The sequence below is a fragment of the Lissotriton helveticus genome (assembly GCF_964261635.1).
Source record: "Lissotriton helveticus chromosome 1_1 unlocalized genomic scaffold, aLisHel1.1 SUPER_1_unloc_7, whole genome shotgun sequence".
NCBI lineage: Eukaryota > Metazoa > Chordata > Amphibia > Caudata > Salamandridae > Lissotriton > Lissotriton helveticus.
This window is the reverse complement of record NW_027611714.1, coordinates 3,761,571-3,783,585: the sequence shown is the minus strand read 5'-3', so window position 1 is coordinate 3,783,585 and position 22,015 is coordinate 3,761,571. Positions and strand designations below refer to the sequence as shown.

At 49.2% G+C, this 22,015-nt stretch overlaps 1 protein-coding gene across 1 annotated transcript in view; it reads left to right on the top strand.

Moving 5' to 3' along the window:
• The window catches only part of LOC144806415 (uncharacterized), a 116,481-nt gene that overhangs the window by 27,376 nt on the left and 67,090 nt on the right, over positions 1-22,015 (top strand).

Genomic DNA, 22,015 nt, shown 5'->3' with positions numbered 1-22,015 from the left:
CAAAAGCAATCAACATTAGAAATGTGGTAGCGGTGCTGACACAACCCTAAAACCTAGAAACCCCAGAGACAGCACCCCTGAGACAGGCAAGCGAGCAATAGAACGCCTACACGTTCACGTGCAATAGGCCACATTTTTTCCTAAGTAAATGCCTGTCACAGACTTTGTTAATTCAAGAGCCCTAGGACTTTGCTGCTAGTACCACTGTCACTCTCTCGCCTCTCCGAATACTCCTTTATACTACCTCCCATCCAAAAGCTTATCTTACCTGTAATTTGTGTTTGAGGGCTGGCTCCTTCATTTCTTCATTTCTTCATTGTGCAGAATCCAGGCATCAGCATTATGGGTAATGGATAGGGTGAGTCTGGAGGAGGAGGACTCAGGATAGACGACCAGGACTGAGTTCTTGTCAACTAACTGTTGTGAACCGGAGGAATGCTGCGGCATCAAAATCAAGACAGTTCTGCTGATGTGCTTGTTGTTTGATTGGGTGATTACAGTTTTGTTGGGAATGTGATGAAGCACTTGCTAAAGAAAGACAGACATACAGGAATAAAAGTGAATAAGGAGGACTATTTACAATTAATGAATGATTGATTGAGTCATTTTCAGAACTCGCTGTCAGGGAAGCAGAACTCGTCCTCATACTCTGCTAAATCATCAGTCGGGGTTACTTCTGGTAACTGAGGAGAACTTTCCTCGGGTAGGGCGGTGTCCTCTTCTTCCTGCGTGCATTCTCGTACTCTGTAATCTGGTGGTATGAAGTGCTGGTTCATCTTTATCATGGTGAGCCGCTCCACATTTGCGGGCAAGAGGCGGGACCTTTTGGAAGTCACAATGCCACCAGCAGAACTAAAAACACGTTCTGAAGACACGCTTGCGAGTGGGCAAGACAAGTAATTGATAGCCAGGTTGGTGAGCTCTCGCCATATTTTTCTTTTCCCATGCCAATACGCCAATGGGTCCTCAGTAATATTGACCTCTGTTGAGTCATCCAGATAGGCCTGCACCATTGAAAGAATGTCCTCCCGGATTCCTGTACTTTGCACTTCTGTGTCCTTTCTAGGACCAGGAAACCCTAGCTGAGTTAGCCAACTCGCTTCAGACATATCGCATGCGCCTGGTGCAGATGATACGGTTGCTGGTGTGGTTAACGGCTCAGAGGGAAAGTCACTCACTTCTGCCACAGGCACAGATGGTGAAGTGCTTTTTTGGGACGCCTGATCGCCTGCTGATTCACTAGTAGTACTGTCTTCTCCTACAGTTTCCTTCCGTTCTATTTCAAAACGAATGGCTGACTGAGCTAGCCAACCTTTGTACTCTGTAACATCCGATGTTTCAAAAGGAATTATTACTTTGCCAAACAATGGCTTTTTGTAACGTGGATCCAGAATAGTAGCACAAATGTAGTGCTGTTGTTTCTTGATATTTACAAGCCGTTCATTGCTAACTAGGCGTTGTAATAATCTCTGCGCCAACTCATGTGCTTCGTTCTTTCCAACGTCCTTTAATTGTGAAGACACCACCTTGACTTGGTGCTCGAGCTTCAGCAACAGTGGGATAGCTTTGCTCAAAGAACAGTCCTCCCTGCTCACGTCACGCGTGAAGACCTCAAAAGGCCGAAGCATGTCTGTCAGGCTTTTAACTAGCTGCCATTGCTCCACCGCTAGCATCATTCCTGTCGTATCACCACCCAGGTTGTAGAAATACTCATTGACTACTGGAAACAGCTCATGCAGACGCTCAAGCATGTAGAAGGTTGAGTTCCAACGTGTTGCTACCTCCTGGATAAGTGCTTTCACTGGCATTCTACGTTCATTTTGCTTGCGCCTCAGCTCCTTCCGGGCCTTAAAAGAATGGTTGAAATGTGTGCATATTCTTCTGCAGATGGTCAGTGTTTTGTCGACTGCAAGTTCTTTTTTCAAAAAATTTTGCACAACAAGGTTGATACAGTGCGCCAAACACGGCACTCTGATATAGAAACCGTCCTCCATGGCCTTAACTACATTCCTGCCATTATCTGTAGAAACATAACCAACCTTGCAATTTCTTGGGCGCAGCCATTTCAAGACCTTTTTGTTAAAGTCAGCCAAAATGTTGACTGCAGTATGACTTTTCTCCATGCCAAACATGGCTAATGTTGCATGTTTACGAGCACCCTTAAAAATCTCGACCAAATCACCACCTGCATTTATCTGTTTAATAACCCCTGAAAAAGAGACCCAGTGTGCAGTGATGCACATGTAATCAAGGGCTTGGCAACTGGTCCACATGTCTGTTGTCAGGTGTATAGTGTGAACAGCACTCTTCTGCAAAGCTGCCCCCACCAACTCAAGCACCTCTTTGTGTAGTGCTGGAACAGCAACCCTGGCAAAATAGTACCGGCTAGGAACCTTCCATTTAGGGGCCAATGTTGCCACGAGTTCAAGGAAACCCACACATTCGACAAACGAAAAAGGGAGAAGGTCCACCGCTAGCATTTTTGCCAGCTTAGTGTTATAGAGGCGTACAGTTGGGTGGTTGCGTTGAAATTGCGCATCTGAGGAGAACATGCCTGAAATGGTGCGCTGGACAAATTTACGGGATGATGCGGATGCCTTCTTCGACCCACTTCTGATCAGTGTTGACATTTTCCGCATTGGTGTGTCTCCCAGACTCTCAGTGTGCCTGTTATGTGTTACGGAGGGTGTGATGCTGCAAGGGGTACTGGGTGCAACTGGACACATGTCTGACGCTTCTTCTACCTCCCCATCATCTTCAGATGAAACACCTACTATGGGTATATTTTGGCCACTTGCCCTTTGGGATCGCTTTCCCTTGACGTTTGCTAGGTGCGGAAACCATTCGACAGCGTGCTTTCTTTCAAGATGACCTATCTGGCCTCCGGTTCCATAGTTGGTACCAGTCTTACCACGGCTAACTCTAGTCTTACAAATGCAACAAACGGCTATGTTATCATATTTTTCATGGACACTAAAAAAGTTCCAAACTGGGGACTGGAAACTTCTGGTTTTGCCGCACGAGGTGATACTGCTGCCAATGCCAGATGAAGCAGTGGTGGATGAGCCTTGCAGACATCTACTGGGTTGTGCAATTATTGCAGCAACCTTACTTGAGGGAGTCGAGCGGGATGGAGTCCCCCTCCGGGGAGAAAATATGGGAGCTGTAGGTTTTGTTGAACTTGTGGTACTACTTGACTGCGTTGGTGGTGCTACCAGTGGCACGTCGCCAGGGTCACGCTCAGCATGACGTCGGGATAGGGTGTAAATGTCTGTCTGCTGCATGGCCGGTGTGGCTGGACTGACATGTGTGATGACTAGGTCATTGCTGTCATCCTCTTCAACAACATCAGAATGCACCACTTCATCAAGTCCGACGTTCGGATCCATAAGTATAAGCTTTCCGGGGCCCTTCCTTTTAACATTTGATACCTTTCGCAGCTCATGGTGTGCCTCCCTCTCAGACGTCGGAGATGGTTGCCAATCCAGATCCAGATCATCGTCTGATGGAGCGGGGCTTGAAGAGGAACTTCTACACATCCTCCTTGATCTTTTCCTTGCTGGGGAGCTGGGAGAAAATGAATCATCAGGAGGAGTGGCTTCGTCTTCCTGACATGATACCCCGGCTCCAAAGTCAATTTCCTCCTGTGCCCCTACTTCTGGAAGAACAACCATTGTGGGAACTTGCACCGCTCCATGGCCATCTTCACTGACCTCTACTTGCAAGTCTCCATGGACCTCTCCTTCTCGGCCTTCTCCTTCTCGGCCTTCTCCTTCTCGGCCTTCTCCTTCTCGGCCTTCTCCTTCTCGGCCTTCTCCTTCTCGGCCTTCTCCTTCTCGGCCTTCTCCTTCTCGGCCTTCTCCTTCTCGGCCTTCTCCTTCTCGGTCTTCTCTTTCTCGGCCTTCTCCTTCTCGGCCTTCTCCTTCTCGGCCTTCTCCTTCTCGGCCTTCTCCTTCTCGGCCTTCTCCTTCTCGGACAGCTCCTTCTCGGACAGCTCCTTCTCGGACAGCTCCTTCTCGGACAGCTCCTTGCGCATGTACTTCTGCTTGTACTAGTAGCCCATGCAGTTGTTGTTGCGGCTTTGGTTGTTGAATAGTACTTGTGAGATGAGTTAAAACCTGTGTTGATGGCGTGCTGCTACTTTCTTGCGATGATCCAACATCACTGGTCGTTGGTGATTCAACAACTAAACAGGCTACCTGTGCAGCACTCATGGTGGGCTTTTGTTTTTTTGGTTGTTGTTGCCCAAAAAATGTCTTGGTTGAGCAACCAGTCGCCTTGGTAAGTGGTGCCACTTGCTTCTTCTTCTCCTTAGTAGAGACATCTTTCTTGGAAGAGGACCTACGGGCACCTCTTTTTGGAGCCATCTTCTTCAGATGTCTTAACAACAGGCCGCAGCAGCACTTCTTCCTGGCACTGATGCTCAACGATGATGCGTAGTTTTGTGCACCTAAACGCAAATGAAGACAGAGGAACATCAGTAAATATAAATGTTGCATATCTAGCGCTTGAATGAACAGTTAGCAAGTAGGCATTTATGAATACACACGTGCACACCACACAATATGGAATTTTCATAATTAGGATTTGCTAAATTTTTGGGAAACAGGAATTTAACATTGATCCAAGAGAGCACACACACAGAGGGTTGTGCTTTCATGTACCCCTGACTCCGCCTGGGCACCATGGGTGAAAGCAAGGCACAATGGGTGTAGGCCTATGTCTCATAGCTCACTGCCTGCCTTCAAAATGGCCGCTTGACCCCCCCATCCACATGGCCAGGACCATGCCTCAAAATGGCCACCACCAACATAGCCAGCACCCAACCCCTACTCCAAAAAGTGAAAACACACAACACAAATCAAATCACCACAATCCAATGCCATCCATCCATTTTCAGAAGGCTTATGCTGCCTGCTGGTGGTTTTCCGGTGCAAAATTGCATTTTTTACAATTTTGCGAGTGCGAGATTGTTGCTTCACGGCGCGAACGTGGCAAAAACCCACAAAATCCGCGAACAGACCGATTCTGGGCCCCCCTGGGCATAATGGATGACATCAGAGCACAGAATCATGTTAACAAAAATAATTTCAACAAAACAGTTGTATCATCCATGCACCCATAAATAAGCCTGGTGGTTTTCAATTCATGTGCAGCAGAATTGTAATTTTTACAATTTCGCGAGTGCGAGATTGTTGCTGCGCGGGACACGAGCAGTGCGAACACAAGCAAAAACATCCTCAGCTCGCGAACTTGCAGATTTTCCCCCCAAAAAGTCGGAAAAAAAAACACACACAAAAATCACCACAAACAAACAACATCAACTTACTTCTTTGTGAAATCAAAATTCGAATCCAAAATTAATCCAAAAAGCCTCAAATCCAAATATCCAGCAGCAACCACAAAAAGTAATCCTTCCCAGTCAAGAATGATCGAAAAGTGGCCAGGAAATGGAGGAGCTTGCTGGACAGGAACAGGAAGTTGGAGACTGGGGCACTTCCTTCACCCCACCCCTATGGGAGGAGCTTGCTGGACAGGAACAGGAAGTTGGAGACTGGGCCACTTCCTTTACTAAGTAATTTTTGTACTTTCGCTAGTGCGAGATTGTTCCTGCCCGCGCCGCGGACCGCGAGCAGCGCGAGCAGTGCGAACACAAACAAAAAATCCGCTTCGCGCGGATTTTGCGTATTCTCGCCGCATCCGCGAGAGTTCGCGGATTGCGGATTCCCCGAAAATACGAAAAATCCGTGAGCGTAACGGATTTTACGCCCATGCTTAATCATTTCAAAATGCATTTATGTATTTTGGGGTGGTAAGGTATACACGATACTCTACAGTATGTTTTACTATGCATAGATTCGTAAATATGTCCATAGTTAGCGTGGAGTGGGTGTGATGTATTCCTATAGGTTCTGTATCGATCCCCCTATTCCTGACCCTATTCTGGTTAACAAGTTAACTAGCAGCCATCCCATGAGGCAGAAAACCCCCATGATGCAGGAACCGTTATCTGATTAAGCCACACTACGGCACAGGAACGTGTTATCTGATTAGGTCATAACGCTTGCCATCTAATTAGACAAGCGATATTCCTCCAGCCCCTGATAAGGCATACGGAGTTCTCAAAACAAATCAAACCTATGACAACCTGGGAAAAACCCTGCGGCCATTGTTTTGATTTCACCGAGAACTTCAGCAAAAGAATGTGCTAACGACCAGGTCGTATGACATCCTTATTGACGTATCTATGTCCATCCTTACATCAATCTCGGCACCTTAAAGGTATAAATATTACCGATATTGCCCTATGCAAACACACGCGGTGGTGACGAGATCGGAGCAGCCAGACTTGCCGAAGCCCAGAGCAGAGCAGACCCCGCTGGCGCAGCCCCGCCTTCCTGACGCGCTGAGAACGAGAAGCTGCCTTTTCTCCTGCCGAGAAATCCAGCTCCGGCGCTTCCGGGTAGCCCTCGCAGGCAGCCTGGAATATCGAGACCAGAGACGAGAGATACCATCCCTCATTCATCCTAGATTCCAGGTACAGAACTGAATAACCCCTTGCAGAGAATTCTTTAGTCAGTCACTTGGCAAAACAAACTTAACTTAAACTGTAACTTTCTATTCCCGCCCACGTATTAGGCTTAGGTCAGGTACATCTGGGGTAGGCGTAGTTAGAAACACCAGTTGAGTACGATTAGTCAAATGTAAATGTGTATGTATATATTTTATCCATTTTAAACCTTCATATGGCTTAGAAACCATATCAATGTTTTTACAGTATTATTTTATACTTCTGCTTTTAATGTATGCACTTTACTTAACCATAAGTATTGCAATAATATCGATCCATTTCTCTTGTATGAGAAAAGAGACTGATCAATAAATAACATCTTTTATTGAACACGCCCGTCTCTTCCTTTTCTCTACAATCTGGTGAGACTAAGAATGCACGTACTGACTGAGTAAAATAAGTCGTCTTTTGTTTTCACACGACTCTAGAGATACACTCTTGATTAGGGGAGAGCAAAGTTGTCATGTTCTATGGTTGTCAGAAACTAAATCCCTTCTTGTCTATCCAGGGAGGTTCAACTCCTCCTTGCCTATTCGAGAAAGTTTCTAGTGAACTCTGAGCTAGCTGGCAAACCCAAAACTTTAAGTCTAATATCGACAGTAGTAGACCTAGTTAACGTCTGGTCTAGGCCTATACTATTGAAGGTATTATTCCAATGCGCAGAGCCTATTGGGATAATAAGAACTACACTACACACATTTGTGAGTGCATCAGCTTCTCGACATCTCTGGAAGCTGTGCTTTGGGTTACTTGTAGGCCAAGCCCCGTGCACCTTTTGCACTGAAGATTACTGGCCTACTCTCCACGAGTGTTCCGTGAGCCAGTCCTGAGTGCGACTACTCGAGGCCCCTATGCAATCCGTGATCCGTCGACTGGAGGGTCCCTGTGATAGCAACTCTGATTTTCCTTGGGCTTCCCTGGTTGCTCCAGACATGCCCTGACTCCCCACCGCATGGTGATTCCCTCTGACCTTGCTGGTCCACAACGAAGCGTCTTTATCCTTTCTGCGTGGGTTGCTGTTGCCAAGGCTTGTTGGGTCCAATCCGGGCACCGACACCGCAGCACTTGACATCCTTTGTGGGACAGCTTGAATGCAGCTCCTGGTTGTCGTTGATGCCTCCTGGTCCTTGTAGCTGAAGAGTCAAGCTTCACCTTTTTCACCTGAAATGAGTCAATCAATCAATCAATCAATCAATCAAGTCACATGTAAAGCGCACTACATACCTGTGAGGGTCTCAAGGCGCGGGGGGGGCTTGCTGCGCTCCTGTTCGAAGAGCTAGGTCTTGGGTCTGCTGTAGGAGGGTTGGGAGGGTGTTCCTGGTCTTGGCAATGAGGTGGGAGAAAGATCTGCCGCCGGCGGTCGTTCTTTGGATGCGGGGTACTGTGGCGAGGGCGAGGCCTGCGGAGCGGAGCTGGCGGGAGGTGTAGAAGCTGAGTCGTCTGTTGAGGTATGCTGGTCCGGTGTTGTGGAGTGCTTTGTGTGCTTGGTGACGGGGAGCCAGTGCAGGTCTCTCAGGTGGGGTGAGATGTGGCTGTGGTGGGGGATGTTGAGGATCAGACGTGCAGAGGCGTTCTGGATGTGTTGCAAATGTCTCAGGAGTTTGACCGAAGTTCCTGTGTAGAGGGAGTTTCCGTAGTCCAACCTGCTGGTGACGAGAACCTGGGTGACTGTTCTTCTCGTTTCAGTGGGGATCCACTTGAAGATCCTGCAGAGCATTCGGAGGGTGTTGAAGCAGGATGAGGAGACGGCGTTGACCTGCTTAGTCATGGAGAGGGTGGAGTTGAGGATGATCCCTAGGTTGCGTGTCTGGTCGGTGGGTGTCAGGGCTGTTCCCAGCGTTGTCGGCCACCAGGAGTGGTCCCAGGCTGAAGGGGTGGAACCGAGGATGAGGACCTCTGTCTTGTCAGAGTTCAGCTTCAGACAGCTGTTCCTCATCCATTCGGCGACAACCTTCATTCCTTCGTCGAGATTGAATTTGGCGGTGTGAGGGTCTTTGGTTAGGGAGAGGATTAGCTGGGTGTTGGTGTAGGAGATGATGTTGAGGTCGTGCTGTCGGGCAACGCGGGTGTGCCATGTAGATGTTGAACAGCTGAGGGATGAGCCCTGGGGTACACCGCAGATGATCTCGGTGGTATTGGAGCAGAAGGGGGGGAGGCGGATGCTCTGAGTTCTGCCGGAGAGGAAGGATGTGGTCCAGTCGAGGGCCTTCTCTTGGATCCCGGCGTTGTGTAGGCGTGATCGTAGTGTGCGGTGGTAGACCGTGTCGCAGGTGGCTGACAGGTTCAGGAGGATGAGGGGTGCAGTTTCTCCGTTGTCTATCAGGGTCCTGATGTCATCGGTGGCGGCGATAAGGGCGGTTTCGGTGCTATGATTGCTGCAGAACCCGGACTGGGACGGGTCCAGGATGCTGTTCTCCTCAAGGTAGCGGGTCAATTGTTTGTTGACGGTTTACTCGATGACCTTCGCCGGGAACGGGAGCAGGGAATTGGGTCGGAAGTTCTTGAGGTCCTTGAAATCACCCGACATCGGTGGGCATTCATCTATCGTGCCCCTGGTCACTGGCTAGTGACCCAGACTCTGGCCCCTGTGCTTTTAGGTTCTTCTCATCTTCGATCCAGGCTTGGATCACCCTGGACACTTTCCACTTCGACGGCAGTAGCACTTTGCAGCAGATCGCAATTGAGATCAATGGCGATTTTCGACACCAAAAGACACCTATGCATCCGGCTTCCCTGGGTGAGGTAACTCAAGTACTCCGGTGCTCCCGTGGGTGTTGGCCCTAGAACCCCTTAAGTCTAAAGGGTTTGCTCAAAGTCCTCCTCCAAGTGTCCTTTATCTTTAAATTTCCAAGCACGACTTTCCCAGTTGAAATTAAATGCGTCTCGCGGCTGTGTTCAGACACTGAACGCGTCCCCCGTGGGTCCCCTGTGTCACTACCATGGGTGATACCTTGTGGCCCCAGCACTTCTACCGGCTCTAGGCCTTGTCTCTAGCAAAGTTGTGGTTCTTATACCACTTTATTAATATATGGTTTGGTACGACCCTAGGGCTCGACATATCTTGTGCTAGTTTACTTGGTGCTATTAAGTGTTATGTATGTACTTTTACCTCTAGCCTCATAAAGAGACTAGTGTGGTGTGTTTAGAATAACTACATATATTTTATATATATATACCTGGTGTGCTTCTCCTTTCATTTGGTCATTCACGAGAATATAGACTGGTAAAACAAGTTGCTTTACATTCCTTCAAGACTTAGCCTGAAGGCTGCTCTCCATAGCTACCACTAGGATAGCTTTCAAAAAGGTGATCTTTAGCCTATCACCTCTAAGGGGCTGTTTGGACTGGTGCAAGGTGCCCACTATCACTAGTGGACAGCATATACCAGACCAACTTCTCACAATGTTCCACTTACAAAGCCTGGATAATGGAATCCAGGGTTTGTAGGGGTGTGCTGCTCATGCAGGGGCACCCTCACACTTAAAACAGAGCACCCTGCCTTTAGGACTGAAAAGGCCAGCCAGAGGAGTGACTTACAGAGTCTAGGTGCAGTGGGGAGAAAAATAAGGAAACATATCTCTTGTGAGAGGTGCAAGCACCAACTCACACAGCCTGCAATGGCAGGCCTGTAACCAGGATTTAGAGGGACACTCATGGGTGGCATAATACATGCTTCAGCCCAGGGGGGACCCCTGGTGCACCTATGCCCTAGGTACTTCAGTACCATATACTAGGGACTTACAAGGGTGCACCAGTAGCCAAACAGGAATGTACCAAGGTCCTTGCCATAGCCAATTTAGGGAAGAAAGAACAGAGGGTAGGGTCCTGGTTAGCAGGATCCAAGCCAGACTAGTCAGAAATAGTATAACACCAGGCAAAAAGTGGGGGATAACCATAGAAGCAGATTCTACGTTCCTACACTGTTACAGATAGCCTTTTTTCGAGCATCACCGCCCGCAATTTATGCTGTGTGTTAGAGCAGAGGCTGGGTCTATCACTCTCTGGGCAGGACGGGCACAACCTTTGGAAATGCCGTGGCATTTTCCTTCAGGAGGCCAAGTTGAAATTCAGTTATTTCAAGGTCCTACACCACTGGCACTGGACGCCGGAGTGGGTCTATAATGGTACAAAAAGGGGGTGGTGATGGACGGAGCATCTGAATCAATCAAACACTCACACCCAGTCAAAAGATCTGGGTTTAATCCATCACCGTTCTTTAGCCCACTCTGCCACCCCAGTTCAGACATGGCTATATGCAAATCAGTCAGACCCTGTGCCTCATAATAATAATAATAATAATCCACATTTGTAAAGCGCACAATCACCCGTAAGGGTCTCTAGGCGCTGGGGGCCGTCGGGAAGATTAAGCAAGCTATTGCCCAGAGTCACATGGTGCTGGGCTAATCTGCCGCCGGTGCTGGGGATCGAACCATGATCCCCAGATTCCAGCGTCAGTCGCCCTGGCCGCGGCGCCACACCTCATGGGAACAGTCCAGCCCGAAATGTCAAGCCATGTCTTCCCTGGACCGGAAACAAGCTTCCGAGGACCGGTTTCTGGCATTCCAGCCGTCTTCAGCCCGGCTTGCTTGAATCCAGTGGCAAAGTAAGCAAGTGACTCACGTCTGAGCATACCCTGCCACACTTATGGTGGCCAAAAGCGGTACAAAAGGGTGTGGTGATGGACGGAGCATCTGAATCAATCAAACAATCACACCCAGTCAAAAGTTCTGGGTTTAATCCATCACCATTCTTTAGCCCACTTTGCCACCCCAGTTCAGAGATGGCTATATGCAAATCAGTCTGACCCTGTGCCTCATGGGAACAGTCCAGCCCGAACTGCCAAGCCATGTCTTCCCTGGACCGGAAACAAGCTTCCGAGGACCAGTTTCTGGCATTCCAGCCGTCTTCAGCCCGGCTTGCTTGAATCCAGTGGCAAAGTGAGCAAGGGACTCACGTCTGAGCATACCCTGCCACACTTATGGCGGCCAAAAGCGGTACAAAAGGGGGTGGTGATGGACGGAGCATCTGAATCAATCAAACACTCACACCCAGTCAAAAGATCTGGGTTTAATCCATCACCGTTCTTTAGGAGTGGGTCTATAAAGCACATATGGCAGAGGATTCCAAGTGCTGGAGGTGCTGAAGGTGCAGTGCACCGGCCTGTGACATTTTGTATTTCCTGTGGGTCTGTATAGTACTTTGTGCTACTAGAGCTCCATTTAGGATACCTTGATGACTAACCTAGGGGTAACACCGGAATTGACGACCCGTCTGACCATGCTTCACAAAATGTCAATATTCCCAGATTTAACCCACCATGGTAAGAGTTGGCTGGCTACAGCCTTTGTAGAGGCAAAGGTGCAATTTTCCACCATTGGTCATCCACCACGCTACCGTCTCATAGTACATGGCTCTTTGACATGCACAGCATGGCCACTTACAAAAGACCTATGTGTAAGCTGATAGACCAACTGCAGAAGTTTGGGGTCCCTTCCTACATGGGTAGCAGTATATGCTGACACCAATCGGCCTGGTTCCGTCCTCTGTGCCTGCCCCTTGACTACTTCGAGGGTGGGAGTTGGCTTCTTGAGGGGCTGCCAGGTAGCCTTTAACCCTGATTTTTCTCTCCAGTTCCCATGTCCCTTCCTCTCGTGTTCTCCCTCATCCTCCTTCCCTGATCATCTGTCCGATCTTCTGGGCCGTATCACCTCTATGTAAATGTAAATGTACAGGAATTTATATAGCGCAAATCACCAAGCGGTTTCTAAGCGCTTACTTAGGGAACTCGTCCTGGTATTCCCCTGTGAGATAACACCGGCAGGGTATCCGCAAGGTGAAAGCCAGGCATCCCGCCACGAGGGGCCGTTGTGGAGATTAAGCAAGCTATTGCCCAGAGTCGCAGAGTGTGAACCCGTGAATCGAGTAGGCACCGGAGCGAGAATTGTCGTGTCCATGGATATTTTAGGACTCAAGACCCCGCCGAGCCGGGAATTGAACCCTGGTCCCGGGCTGACCTCTTCTCCCAGGTCTGCCTCCTCTAACCAGTGAGCCACACTTCTCCACTATCTATCTATCTGAAGGGGTTATGCTATTTATTGTTTTTCCTGTTATCAATGTATTCTCACAAGTTCTAGTTTACACAGAATCTTGGACTCTGCTTAATCGATAATCATTCATACCTGTTATATGCTGATTGTATAAGGAAAATCAATAAAGAATTGAGATATTATAAAAAGGCTATTAGAGACATTACTGAATTTATAGACATGATGAGAACACATGTAAAGTGATAGAATTAACAACCAAGTCTCACTAAAATAGACATTCACATTAGCATTCTTCTGAACTTAAACATGTGCAGTGTTCAAGGTGAAATATGAGAAAGGTTTTGCCATCAAAATGTGGGTTCAGAGAGTTTGCTCTGTGTAGAAAAGTTTTGGAGATGCTACTCAGCACACAGCGGAAGTCATGTGTGAAGTTCTAGTTAATCCCCATAGTTTGGAAGAATGGGCCAGGTTTGAGTGAGACTTCAGCACGACCTCCAAATGTGTGAGTGTCACTAGTGATGAGTGACGCTTGAAGGCTCTGATGTATGCACGTCTGAATTAATGTTGCTGTCGAGGCATTCAAGGTTGCTTGCATGACAATGCTACAAAGAGTTGACCCACTCACTAATCAGCAGTGTACTGATGACGAGCGTACTATGATATCGGGGCTTATATGAAGGAGTACAATATTTCCGAGTAATGAAATGCCCCTCCGCTGTTCTTCAAACCAGTAACACCCACTCATTTTTTTTATGATACATTGCAAACTGTGTGAGAAAATTCTGGTTCTAACTTGATATCTGTATCTTAGGAATTTATTGCTTCAAAGATAAATTGCTTTTTTTGTCAGTGAATCTTTGTTGAGAAAGGGAGGTGGTTACTATAAACAAAACAACAAAGCCTGGAAGAGGCCGGTGTCTTAATAATTTAGAAGACAGTTGTGCTCTTAAATCCGAAACTCAAAACCTAATTAGGGCATAAATTTCAGTCTTGTTTGAGGATATAAAACTGTATCAGATATAAGGAATAAGCGACAGACACAGGAAAGTTGGAAATAAACTGTTCCTTTAATTGGCGCTTTGACACATGACCTATGCCACATTCTATTTGATCTGGTGTTTAAAACTCCCTGGTATTTTCCTCGGTTTACTTTCCTATGTACCGCGCTATGGAATTGAAAAACCGCAAATAAGTTATTTAAAAAAAAAAAAAAGCTGTCCAGTTTAATTGTAAAACTGACCGAAATATTCATATATTCTTTAAAATACCGATATATTCATTGAAATACAGATATAATAATTGAAATACAGATATATTCATTGAAATACAGACTGTCGCTTCCAGTTGTCACCTTTCTGTAAATACTCTTTAATCCTTTACGTCAGTGTTTGGAAGATACTCATCAGAAGTGAAGCTATAAATGCTTTTTTACAGCAGCAACCAAGTGTGAGGCCCTGTACTTGAACTGTCTGACCCTTAAAAACATTCACGTCTGTGACATCTGAAATCCCAGGTTTTTACAGGTAGAAATGCTTGTTTGTGTGAAATGTAGTCACTGCTGGAGCCTGGAGGCAGCGGTTCCATTAGTGGCCACCAGAGGGCGCTCCTCGCCTGCTGATGAAACCCACTGAGCTGCACGTTGGATGAAAAGGAGAAGGGTTTCCTCTTCCGGGTCAGCGGCGGCAGAGACAGCACCAGCAGCGTTGGTGACATCACTTCCGGCCTCTCCTGGTGTGTCCAGCCTGCTGCAGAGGAGGAAGGAGCCCTGTCTGGAGGGCAGTTATCTTCATCTTCAGACCCTCACAGACACCCCCCTTACCCCCCTCAGACCCCAGATCTGCCCCTGCCCCCCCATCAGACCCCAGATCTGCCACAGGAGGAGGAGAGAGCCTGGACAGGTTTCTGCTCAGGTAGGAGAGCTGCCAACTGACTTGGCTGCAATTTATTAATCCATGGATCAGTTTCCCCCCTTCCCCCCCTGGCATTCACGGTGTCAGGAGAGCTCAGGGGAGCAGAGGAGGAGAGGTCTGTCCAGGGGTGCAGAAGAGGTGAGGCCTGTCCAGGGGTGCAGAGAAAGTGAGGCCTGTCCAGGGGTGCAAAGGAGGAGAGGCCTGTCCAGGGGTGCAGAGGAGGTGAGGCCTGTCTAGTGGTGAAGCAGAGGGGAGGCCTGTCCAGGGGTACAGAGGAGGAGAGGCCTGTCCAGGGGCAGAGGAGGAGAGGCCTGTCCAGAGGAGGAGAGGCCTGTCCAGGGGCAGAGGAGGTGAGGCCTGTCCAGGGGTGCAGAGGAGGAGAGGCCTGTCCAGGGTACAGAGGAGGAGAGGCCTTTCCAGGGGATGCAGAGGAGGTGAGGCCTGTCCAGAGGAGTGCAGAGGAGGCGAGGCCTGTCCAGGGGTGCAGAGGAGGTGAGGCCTGTCCAGGGGGTGCAGAGGAGGAGAGGCCTGTCCAGAGGAGTGCAGAGGAGGCGAGGCCTGTCCACGGGAGTGCAGAGGAGGCGAGGCCTGTCCAGGGGTGCAGTGGAGGTGAGGCCTGTCCTGGGGTGCAGAGGAGGTGAGGCCTGTCCAGGGTTGCAGTGGAGGTGAGGCCTGTCATGGGGTGCATAGGACGCGAGGCCTGTCCAGGGGTGCAGAGGAGGCGAGGCCTGTCCAGGGGTGAAGAGGAGAAGAGGCCTGTCCAGGGGTGAAGAGGAGGAGAGGCCTGTCCAGGGGTGTAGAGGAGGAGAGGCCTGTCCAGGGGTGCAGAGGAGGAGAGGCCTGTCCAGGGGTGTAGAGGAGGTGAGGCCTCTCCAGGGATGCAGACTAGGTGAGGCCTGTCCAGGGGTGCAGAGTTATTGTTATTGTTATTGTTAACTTGGACTTTTATAGCGCCAACTCACCAACAGGTCTCTAGGCGCTTAAAAACAAACAGCAAACAACAATTCATGAGGAATAAAGATAGTCCGGGCCTGTAATAAGATTTATTTAGCTGGATCAAGTGCCTTCCTAAATAAAAAAGTTTTCAACAACTTCCTAAAACGCAGGAGATTTGCTTCTTTCCGAAGTGATTCTGGTAGATTGTTCCAGATCTGCGGAACCAAAACCGAGAAAGACCTGCCGCCTTTGGTTTTTAACTTATAACGAGGGCAGACCAAGAGCTGGGATTCAGCGGACCGCAAAACTCGCTTGGGGGTATATAACTCCAGGCGCTCTTTAATATACGCAGGAGCTTGCCCATAGATGGCCTTGTGGGCTGTACACAAGCTCTTAAACTCTACCCTCTGTTCAATGGGGAGCCAGTGTAACTTGAGTAGTAGAGCAGTAGCATGAGATCTTCTGGGTAATTTGAAGGTCAGACGCGCCGCGTCATTCCTGACCACCTGCAATCTATTAATCAAAATTTTAGGTAGGCCTAGATAAAGGGTGTTCCCGTAGTCTAGCCTCGAAACAATGGTGGCAGAGACTACCATACGAAGTGCGGAACAGGAAAGAAGAGGGGCCAGCTTTCGTAGCTGTCGAATCAAGCCAGTACACATCCCTACTACTGAGGAGATCTGACTGGCCATGGACAACTCATTGTCAATCTTGATTCCAAGGCTTTTTACATTGTCACTTGGTATCGATGAGGGCCCTAATTCCTGGGGCCAGTAGAGATCACTCCAAGGCGAGGCTAGGGTAGAGACCACCAGTACCTCCGTTTTTTCTGGATTTATTTTCAGCAGATTGGCCGTCATCCAGCCAACCGTATGTCTGAGGATGTTCTGGGCACTGGTTTGTGCCAAGATCGTATTATCAATACTAAGCAATAACTGGGTGTCGTCAGCGTAGTTAAATACACGACAACCCATGTTAGCTAGAGAGTAAATCAACGGCTGGAGGTACAGGTTGAAAAGCAGTGGGGATAGTGCGGAACCCTGAGGGACTCCGCACTCCAGAATACCCACTTTAGAGATGGCATCCCCCAGTTGAATCCTCTGGGTCCTACCAGTCAAAAAAGATTGGAGCCACTGATGGACCTGACCCCTTATCCCAAATGCAGCCAATCTGTCCAATAGCAGGGAATGGCTGACAGTATCAAACGCCGCTGATAGGTCTAAAAGTATCAGGGCGCTTGGTTTCTTACTGTCAGCCATACCTCTCAGCTCATCCAGCACCGAGAGCATCACCAACTCGGTGCTGTGATGTGCCCGAAATCCCGCCTGACGCTCCTGGAGAAGATGGTGTGATTCCAGGAACGAGGAAAGGGACTTCAGCACATGTTGCTCTAAAATCTTGGACAGAAAGGGCAGCTGGGATATCGGCCTATAGTTTTTTAAAATGGCCGGGTCGGCTCCAGGCTTTTTTAACAGAGGCCTCACCCGTGCCTCCTTGAGACTTGATGGTAATTGGCCGGTCTCCATTGAGCTGTTGAGAATGGAGATAATGTGATTTTCCAGAATAGGGCGCGCCAAACGAAAGACCCTAGGGGAACACGGGTCTGCTGGAGAGCCTGACTTAATGTTGTTCATAATCTGTTCCAGGCTTAGCGAATCCAATTCAGGAAGCTTAGAAATATATACTTCAGGGGAAGACTGAGCTTCCTGTGACGGGCAGGGGCCCTTCAGGGCACTAACCTTGATCTCAGAAAGGATAGTTTCCACCTTCTTGAGAAAGAAGCTTTGGAAACTATCGGCAGTTATTGTTATTTCCGATGTTTCTGTTTTTTTGCTCAGCTCAGTTAAGATTTTAAATGTTGTCCGCTTGACTTATACGGGTTTCGTAAAAATCTGCTTTTGTTGCCATAATCAGTTTCTTATATGTCTTAAGTGAGGTTCTGTATTGTTCCCTATCTGTCCCATCTTTAGTTCTCCTCCAGGTCCTTTCTAAGCACCGGAGTTTCTTTTTGTGGTCCCTCAGAAGGCGGATGAACCATGGGGCGCCTTTTACTATTCCTTTTACTTTTTGTAATTTCTCCGGAGCTATCTGGTCTATTGCCTGACTCAAAGTCTGCATTAGATCTTTATAGTCCTGGTCCAAATCCCCTTTTAAAACTAATGTTTGGACGCGGTTAGGGAGGCTACAGGTCAGAGCTTGAGAATCTACTTTTGTCCACTGCCGGACTTTTTTAATTTAGGGGGTTTTTGGGACACATAGCTTTCGATCGGGATCTCACAATTCACCAGGTAGTGGTGCGACCAAATACAAGGTATGATGTCCACAAGATTTACCCTTGGGTCCGATGTCCAGATGAGATCTAGGATATGCCCCTTGACATGAGTGGGGGCATCCACAAGTTGACTGATCCCCAAAGAGGACATAGTATTCTCTAAATGTCGAGATGGCAGATCTTTATAAACTTTATCCCAATGCATGTTGAAATCTCCTGTCACCACAATTTTTTGATATCTAGTACATAAATCAGACATAATCGGAGCAAACAAATCATTAAAAACTGACGTGGAGTTTGGGGGACGGTACACGGTGAGGATCATTAAGCATGAATTATTCAGCATGATCTTCACTCCGGGTATATCAGCAACTTCTATAGTTTCAGCAATGATTTTGCAGCTTTTAAGTTTTTCTTAAACAGAATTGCTACCCCCCGCCCCGGGCATTTTCCGCGCGGTTGTGCCATACCGCGTCATAGTTACTGGGAAGGGCAGCTATAATATCTGGCAGGGAATTTTCACCCAGCCATGTCTCCGTGAGTGTTAAAATATCGATGGCATCATCCTGGAGAAGGGTGAAAACCTCAAGATGGTGCTTTTGAAGGGACCTAGTGTTTAAACAGGTTAATTTCAAGGAGAGAGGAGCTGTTCCGGAAAAACCCCTGCGAGGTTGGAGAATATTCAAATCATTTAATCTAGTCTCAATAACAGGATCCAGAAACTGCCTACCCTTATCCATATCTCGCAAGTCTCTAGAGGAAAATACCTGTCGTTGACCAGAATACCTGGCCCCTGACCCCGACCGAGCACGGACGGGCGCAGACGGGCAGGACTCTGGCACGACTCCGGCGCAGGTCCGGCGCGTCCGCTGTACGCGTCCGCTGCGCGGAGTCATAGTCGTCTTATTTAAGCGCTGCTAGAGCGCGTCACCCACCTGATCCTCACCCAATATGGCCGCCAAATAACCGGGAACTAGCCCACGGCGTCGACACTCGGCCGAGAGCGGTCCCGAGGCAGAGGGAGGGGGGAAAGGGACACAGAGCGCAAGGAAGCGCTAAGGAAGTCTCCAAAATGCTTATTAACTCAAGCTGTTAAAATACACGATTAAAAATGCTATTGGATGCAAATATGACCAAGTAAAGGAGAGAGACCTCCCGGCTTCCGCCTCAGGAGGGGAAAGTTGTTGCAGTTGGTTATCAATCGAGCAAACAAAGCTGTTCCCTTTATAAGCACTGCTAGAGCGCGTCACCCACCTGATCCTCACCCAATATGGCCGCCAAATAACCGGGAACCAGCCCTCGGCGTCGACACTCGGCCGAGAGCGGTCCCGAGGCAGAGGGAGGGGGGAAAGGGAAACAGAGCGCAAGGAAGCGCTAAGGAAGTCTCCAAAATGCTTATTAACTCAAGCTGTTAAAATACACGATTAAAAATGCTATTGGATGCAAATATGACCAAGTAAAGGAGAGAGACCTCCCAGCTTCCGCCTCAGGAGGGGAAAGTTGTTGCAGTTAGTTATCTTAGAGGAGGTGAGGCCTGTCCAGGGGGTGCAGAGGAGGAGAGGCCTGTCCAGAGGAGTGCAGAGGAGGCGAGGCCAGTCCATGGGTGCAGAGGAGGTGAAGCCTGTCCAGGGGTGCAGAGGAATGTGATGCCTGTCCAGGGGGTGCAGAGGAGGAGAGGCCTGTCCAGAGGAGTGCAGAGGATGCGAGGCCAGTCCAGGGGTGCAGAGGAGGTGAGGCCTGTCCAGGGGTGCAGAGGAGGCGAGGCCTGTCCAGGGGTGCAGAGGAGGTGAGGCCTGTCCAGGGGTGCAGAGGAGGTGAGGCATGTCCGGGGTGCAGAGAAGGTGAGGCCTGTCCAGGGGGGAACAGCGGAGGTGAGGCTTGTCCAAAGGGTGCAAAGGAGGTGAGGCATGTCCTTTTCAGGGGAGTTGCAAAGAAGGTGATGCCTGTAAAGAGGTACAGAGGAGGTGAAGCCTCCCCAGGGGGAGGAGAGGAGGTGGCCTGTCCAGAAGGAGTAGAGGAGGTGAGGCCTGTCCAGGGGTGCAGAGGTGATGAGGCCTGCGAAGCTGATGCAGAAGAGTTGAGGCCTGTTCCGCGGGGGTGCAGAGGAGGTGTGGCCTGTCCAGGGGTACAGAGGAGGTGATGCCTGTCCTGAGGGTTGCTGAGGAGATGCCTGTCCAGGGGGAGCAGAAGAGGTCAATCAATCAATCAATCATAACATTTGTATAGCGCACTACTCACCCGGAGGGTCTCAAGGCGCTTGGGGGAAGGGGGTCTGCTACTGCTCGAACAGCCAGGTCTTGAGTTGTCTCCTGAAGGCGAGGTGGTACTGGGTCAGCCGAAGGTGGGTGGGGAGGGAGTTCCATGTCTTGGCCGCCAGGTAGGAGAAGGATCTTCCTCCGGTGGTGGCTCTTCGGATGCGTGGTACGGCAGCGAGGGCGAGGCTTGTCGATCGTAGCTGGCGGGTGGGCGTGTAGAAGGTCAGGCGGTCGTTGAGGTACTTGGGGCCCAGGTCGTGAAGGGACTTGTGTGCGTGGGTGAGGAGTCTGAACGTGATTCTCTTGCTGACGGAGAGCCAGTGCAGGTCCCTCAGGTGGCCGGAGATGTGGCTGCGGCGGGGGATGTCCAGGATGAGTCGGGCGGAGGCGTACTGGATGCGTTGGAGTGTTTTCTGTAGCTTGGCTGTGGTTCCGGCGTAGAGGGTGTTTCCGCAGTCCAGTCGGCTTGTGACAAGTGCCTGGGTGACCGTCTTCCTGGTTTCGGTCGGGATCCATCGGAAGATCTTGTGAAGCATGCGCAGGGTGTTGAAGCATGATGAGGAGACGGCGTTGACTTGTCTGGTCATCGAGAGGGAGGAGTCCAGGATGAATCCCAGGTTGCGTGCGTGGTCTGTTGGCTTGGGAGTGATGCCCAGGGCGGGGGGCCACCAGGAGTCGTCCCAGGCGGAGTGCGATGGTCCCAGGATGAGGACTTCCGTCTTGTCTGAGTTCAGAGGTGAGGCCTGTCACGGGTGTGCAGAGGAGGTGAGGCCTGTCCCGGGGTGTGCAGTGGAGGTGAGGCCCGTGCCAGGGTGCAGAGGAGGTGAGGCCTGTCCTGAGGGTTGCAGGGGAGATGCCTGTCCATGGGGAGCAGAGGAGGCGAGGACTGTCTGGGGTGTAGAGGAGGTGAAGCATTCCCTGTCCATGGGGTTAAGTGCAGGTAAGGCCTGTCCAGGAGTGCAGAGGAGGTGGTACCTGTCCTGAGCTGGGGGTGCAGAGGAGGTGAGGCGTATCCGGGAGGGGTGCAGAGTGGTTGAGGCCTGTCCAGGAGGATGCAGAGGAGTGGAGGCGTGTCGTCTGCTGGGATGAAACCTGCTCTATAGGGGTAGGAGGTGAGGCCTCTCCTGTTCTCTTGGTATGAAGAATGTGGACTGCCTCAGCCGCTGCTCTCACCGCCCAGAGATGCTCCTTTCCAGACATATCATTTTATTTTAAGAGCTCATAATCCGAGTTTTTGAAAAGTATCTGGAGTTACCACAGAGCCTCAGATGGCTCCTGACAAAGGCAAACTGGCTAATTTCTCTTTCGTGTGTGCCCTGCCTTGTTTTAAGATGTTTATGTGTCGAATTCTGCTAGTTTTGGTGCTCCTTTGGTAACGCCTCCTCTCCTGGTGACGCAGAATGTCTAAAAGCTTTAATTGTGCTTCCAATTAGTAATTGGTTGCATCCCATAGGGCACACTTACATGGTTCCGGTATAGGATTCCACTAATGTTCAAAATCAAACCAATTTTGCAAAAATAGTTCCGAAAGAATAATGTTTATTCCAATCGTTCAGAAATTATATTAATTTCTTTTCCTTTCTTTCATGCTCAGTAAACAGAAAAACTGTATATTTTCATATCGAGTTCAGTTGTTAGCTCCAATGCATTTTGGGCGCTGTGCCCTTCATCTGGGAGCGTGTCTAAAGTAAAAGTAACATAGCTAAGTTTTAGATTACATAGACATCACAAAAAATGTATATAAACAATTGTATCAGCCTGCAACAGTGTCCCCGTATAAAACGTGAAGTGAGACGTGATTTAAACGAGGTGTGTAATTCGGCGCAGTAAGTGAAGAACGCTCTATGAGTGAACAACAAGAGTGTGGTTAAAAAAATGGTGCACCCAATTGCTAATTGGAAGCACAATTAAAGCTCCTGACAAAGGCACACATCTCCTCCAAGCATAGAGTTTATTTTTTAAACCACTGTATTTAGTAAAGTAACCAAGACTACAACCCCCAGAATGCACTTACGTATTACAAG